Genomic DNA, 6,302 nt, shown 5'->3' on the forward strand with positions numbered 1-6,302 from the left:
GGAGCCTCTGCAATACATAAGACTATATATAGGTGGAAACCTGAACCACATCCAGACCTTCAGAGACAGGAAATCTTCCACTTAAAAGGACAAGCAGACCAGCCTGGAGCAGCTAGAAAAACCAGAAGATACTTCTTGAAAGAAAGACCTACAGGAAAAATACAAAACAATAAGGGCAGTCCGACTGTTACCACTAGAACAAGCAAGTTGCTTGCCCAGGAGACATTAAGGCAAGTGGTTGGGTCCTCTTGGTGTAAATCCTCTTCCAAGGCTAAGATGCAATGGAAACACACACTCGGATTGGTGACCACGCATGTCATCCATAAGGAGAAGTGAACAAAGAACATCAATGAAGTGGCCAGCTAACTCCTACATCGTCCAGCAGACTACTGTGAACCCGGGTGGAGACCTGGTCAGCCAGCAGTGAGGCAGAACCTGGGGACTCATGGGCTTAGAGTCAAGGACACAACCACAGAGGACTAGAGTGAAGAGCAAAGCAGCCAGCTGATAAGAAGAGGGCAGACAGACACAAGAACACCCACACTTGCAGATGATACCCACTTGACCTGGCTTCAATGACTGGATGAACAGAACTCAACACGAAGAAGAAAGAAAAGGAAAAAGGCGTCATCTGATGCAATTTGATAAACCTGACCTACATCCATAAATGCAATAGCACAAAACAGGAAACAAATCCCTGCTGCAAGAATTATTCCCACCCCCTCCACACAAAGAGCAGATAGGGATGGGCAACTTGGACATTGGCTACCCAAAATGGGGGGAGGGGTACAAAGGTAAGAAGTGACTGGCTTACAAGCTTTTGACAGGGAACCTAGATTCAAAGGGCGTGGAGGAAGGAAGAGTCTCCAGTGAATAGTATCCAGCCTGTCCAGGAAGGGCTGATGAAATGAAATGCAGATGGGTCTCTTGTGATGCAATAGTGAAGAATTGTTACAGGACTGATTGTGAGGATTAGAAATATAAAGGTGGACATTTTATAGCAAGGAGGGGAGTGATTAACTTTTCAGTCTAGGAGCGGAGGGCCCTGGGAGAAGAGCAGAGAGCGGAATCCTCCCCAGAGAAGCAGTGAGGACTGAGATGGAGGCAGAAAAGATGACATGAAGAGATGGAGTGGCTGGGGACTTAAGATCCAGAGAGGGAAAGGGGCTGTGTGCTGAGGACCTTGAGGGGGGGAGGGGAGGGCAGGCTTGCAGAGTATACCCTTCAGTTGGGTGATGATGCATGGATGGGATGGTAACTATGGCAATGAAACAATGTATGATAGAATGAATGTAAAACTAATGTTCTCCCATGTAACCTATCACACAATTCACAATAAAACATTTATTAAAAAAAAAAGGTCTTGTGCAATAGATTTGCCTAATGCAATACGTCGTTTGATTTCTTAACTGCTGCTTCCATGAATGTTGATAGTTGAACCAAGAAGAATGAAGTCCTTGACAATTTATCTTTTCTCCGTTGAGAAGAATGTTGTTTATTGGTCCAGTGGTGAGAACTTTTATTTTCTTTACATTGAGATGTAATCCATACCGAAGGCTGTGCTCTTTGAGCTTCATCAGTAAATGTTTTAAGTCCTCTTCACTTTTAGCAAGCAAGTTGTATCATCTGCATATCACAGGCTGTTAATTAATCTTCCTCCAATCCTGATGCCACGTTTTTCTTCATAGAACCCAGCTTGTCAGATTATTTGCTCAGCATACAGTTTGAATAAGTATGGTGAAAGAAGACAACCCAGTCACATACATTTCTTAATTTGAAACCATTCAGTGTTCCCATGTTCTGTTTGAACAACTCATGAGCACAATTATGTGTTCCAGAATGCTCATACTTCACAATGTTATCCATAGATTGTCATGATCCACACAATCAAATGCCTTTGCGTAGTCAATAAAGCACAGCTAAACGTCTTTCTAGTATTCTCTGCTTTCAGCCAAGATCCATAAGCATCAGCAATGATATCCCTTGTTCCATAGACTCTTCTGAATCTGGCTTGAACCTCTGGAAGTTCTCTGTCAATGTATGCTTGCAGCCATTTCTGTATTACCTTTAGTAAAACTTTGCATGGAATGTCAAAGAGATTGTCCGATGATTTCCACATTCCGTTGTGTCACCTCTCTTTGGAATGGGCACAAATATGAATCTCTTCCAATCAGTCGGCTAGATAGTTGTCTTCCAAATTTCTTGGCAGAGATGAATGAGTGTCTCCTGTGCCACCTCACTTTCTTGAAAGATATCATTTTTTAGTCCATCAATTCCTAGTGCCTTGTTCTTTGCCAATTCCTTCAATGCACCTTGGACTTCCTCCTTCAGTATTATTGGCTCTTGATCATATGCTACCTCTTGAAATGGTTGAACATTAACAATTTCCTTTTGGTACAGTGACTCTGTATTCCTTCCATATTCTCTTGATGCTTTCTGTATCATTCAATAATTTGCCCAGAGAATCCTTCAATGACGAAAGTCGAGACTTGAATTTTTTCTTCAGTTCCCCTGGCTTGAGAAATGCTGAGCATGTTCTTCTTTTTTGGTTTTCTGACTCCAAATCTTTGCACATTTTGCTTTAATATTTGGCTTTATCTTCTTGAGTTGATCTTTGAAATTTTATGTTCAGGTCTTGGACCTCCTCATTTCTTCCATTTGCTTTAGCATCTGTATGATGGAGAGCAAGTTTCAGTGTCTCTTCTGACATCCATTTTGACCTTTTCCTTCTTTCTTGTGTTCTTAATGGCTTTTTGCTTTCTTCATGTATAATATTCTTTATGTCATCCCACAACTCTTCTGGTCTTCTGTCTTTAGTGTTTAATGTATCAATTCTGTTTTTCTGATGATCCCTAAATTCAGGTGGGTCATATTTAAATTCAAGGTCATATTTAGGCTCTTGTGGACTTGTTTTCATTTTCTTCAACTTCAGTTTAAATTTGCATATGAGTAATTGATGGTCTGTTTCACAGTCTGCTCCTGGCCTCGTTTTCACTGATGATATGGAGCTTTTCCATCGTCTCCTTCCACAGATGTGGTCAATCTGATTTCTATGCATTCCATCTGGTGAGATCCACGTGCATAGTTGTCTCTTATGCTGTCTAAAGAAGGTATTTGAAACAAATAAATAATTGATTTTGCAGAATTCTATCATGCGATCTCCAGCATTATATCTATCACCAAGGCCATGTTTTCCAACTACTGATCCTTCCCCTTTGCTCCCAACCTTTGCATTCCAATCACCAGTATTGCATATTTGATCAATTTCAGATAGAAGATGTTGGTAGAATTCTTCTATTTCATCCTCACTGGCTTTAGTGGTTGGTGCATAAATTGAATAATAGTGGTATTAACTGGGCTTCCCTGTAGGCGCATGGATATTATCCTACCACAGACAGAGTTGTACCTCAGGAATGATGATCTGGATATGTTATTTTTTGACAATGAATGCAACACTATTCCTCTTCAATTTGTTATTTCTGGCATAGTAAACCGTGTGGTTGTCAGATTCAAAATGGCCAATACCAGTCAATTTCATCTCATTTATGCGTTGTATTTAATTTTTGACCACTTCCAATTTTCCCAGATTCATACTTCGTACATTCCATATTCCGATTTTCAATGGATATATACAGCTGTTTCTCTCTTTTTTTTTTTTTTTTTTTTTTTTTTTTTGAGTTGCGCCTCATCAGCAAATGAAGGTCCTGTGGGCTTTTCTCCCATGGTCTTTACTCCTTTCGCGTCATCACGGTCAACTTTATTTTGAGGAGGCAGCTGTTCCCCAGTATCATTTTGAGTGACTTCCAACTTTCCAGCATGATAACTGACAGTGTTTCTCTGTTATTCATGAGGTTTTCAGTGACTAAATATTCAAAAGTAGTTCGTCACTCCTTCTTCCTAGTCTGTCTTCATCTGGAAGCTCATCTGAAACCTCTCCACCATGGATGACCCTGCTGGTATTTAAAATACCAGTGACATAGCTTTCAGAATCACAGCAACTCACAAGCCACCACAGTATGACAAACTGACAGATGAGTGGTGGCCCATCACATTAGGGATGAGTTAATTAAATATTTGACCAAATGTAACCAGCTAATTTTTAAGTTGATAATTTTGTATGGGCCATGAATGCTATTATAAATATCCAAATGGCCCTTGGCCAAAAAATTAAAAAAAGTTCTCCAGCCCTGATCTAGAGTTTAAACCCACCAGCCACTCATTGGAAACCCTATGAGTCTGCACCAACTCGACAGCACTTAACAACTATCTAGAGACGGAATCTTACTCTCTTCTACCTCCACCCATGGTAATCACTATTGAACATTAGTCTCTGTATATTTACTTTTAATGTCATTTTATAAAAGTGAAAACATGCAGTATTTATTTTCATGTATGGTTCTTGATCATATACTACCTCATGAAATTCCAAGTGTCTACTATCTAGAGTGGATGGAGTCCTGGTATGATGTTGTGGGATAAAGCTCTGGACTGCAAAGTCAGTTTGAGTCACAAGGTCAGCAGTTCAAATTCCTCAGCTGTTCCTTAGAAACCCTATACAGGGTCGCTATGAGTCAGAATCTATTCAATGGTGCTGAACAATAACAACTATCTAAAGCACAGGTGGGGAACGTTCAGCCCATAGGCCACATAAAGCCCTTGAAATCAATTGGTCTGCCCAGCCAAGGCTACCACAGTTCCAGCCATCACATTGTTGTTGTTAAGGGTCATCAAGTCTGTTTGACTTATAGTGACCCTGTATAGGGTTTCTGAGGAGCTGCAAGTGGATTTGAGGAACCAGTCCTGTGGCTGACAGTTTAGTGTGGTTCCTATAGCACCATCACATTGATGGTAGTGGTTATGTGCTGTGGAGTAGGTCCTGACACATAGCAATCTTGTATAGGGTTTCCAGGGCTGTAGATCTTTATGGGAGCACTGTTGACCTTAAGGTTAGCAGCCCGACTGGTCACCACAACACTACCAGAACTCCTTAGCCATCACATTAGGGGTGAGTTAATTAAATGTTTGACCAAATATAGTCAGCTAATTTTTAAGTTGGTAATTTTGTATGGCCCATGAATGGTGTTATAAATATCCAAATGGCCCTTGGAGAAAAAAAAAAAAAAAAAGTGTTCTCCAGCCCTGATCTAGAGTTTAAACCCACCAGCTACTCCTTGGAAACCCTATGTGTCTGAACCAACTCAACAGCACTTAACAACAACTATCTAGAGAAAAAATCTTACTCTTCTCCTACCTCTTGGTAATCACTATTGAACATTAGTTTCTGTATATTTATTTTTAATGTCATTTTATAAAAGTGAAAACATGCAGTATTTATTTCAATCAACATAATATCTTTCAGGTTCATCCATGTGGTAACATATTTTAGGAACTCATTTTTCTTCATCACTGAGTAATATTCCATTGTTTGTATGTACCTCATTTTACTTATCCTTTCATTTGTTGATGGGTACTTAGGTTGCATAGCTTCCAGAATCACAGCAGTACACAAGTCTCCACAGTATGACAAACTGATAGACAAGTTTTAGGTATTGGACCTTTATCAGTTATGTCATTCCCAAAGACTTTTCCACAGTCTGTAGATTGTCTCTTTACTCTTTTGATAAACTTATTTAATTTTTATGATATCACAGTTACTTTTTTTGTCTCTGTTACTCAAGTATTTGTTGTGCTTATAAATAGATAAATAAGGACCCAAAGCTTTGCTCCTATATTTTTTTCTAGGAGTTTATGGTTGAACATTCATTCAGGTTCTTGATCCATTTTAAATTAGTTTTTGTGAATGGTGTAACATATAGATCTCGGTTAATTTTTCTGCATGTGGAAATCCAATTTTGCAAACATTTTTTGAAGTGACATTGAATGGATTTGGCTTCCTTGTCAAAAATTAATTGACCATAGATATTTGTATTCATGTTTGGATTTTCAATTCTATTCCATTAGCCAATGGGTCTATCATTGAACCAGTTCAGGTTGTTTTGATTACTGCAAATTGTTTTTTGTTTGTATGTTTGTTTGTTTTTAGTAGATGTATAGAATGTAATCAAAAGTCCTATATCAATACAGAATATTATAGACAGAATTAAGTTTAACTGTCAGAGAGGGATTGGATTGAGGAACTTGATGAGTTTTAATTCCTCCTTTGTAGAGATGGAGTGATGGACTGGTCCAGAAAGGTTCAAAGTCATCCAGGAAGTCTAGGGCAGAGCTGAAAGTAGATATTAGCCCCAGCAGGAATGTCAGTTATTTTATATTTAGCACCTGGATCATTTCAAAGCAGACAG

Source organism: Chrysochloris asiatica, unplaced genomic scaffold (assembly GCF_000296735.1).
Source record: "Chrysochloris asiatica unplaced genomic scaffold, ChrAsi1.0 scaffold00152, whole genome shotgun sequence".
NCBI lineage: Eukaryota > Metazoa > Chordata > Mammalia > Afrosoricida > Chrysochloridae > Chrysochloris > Chrysochloris asiatica.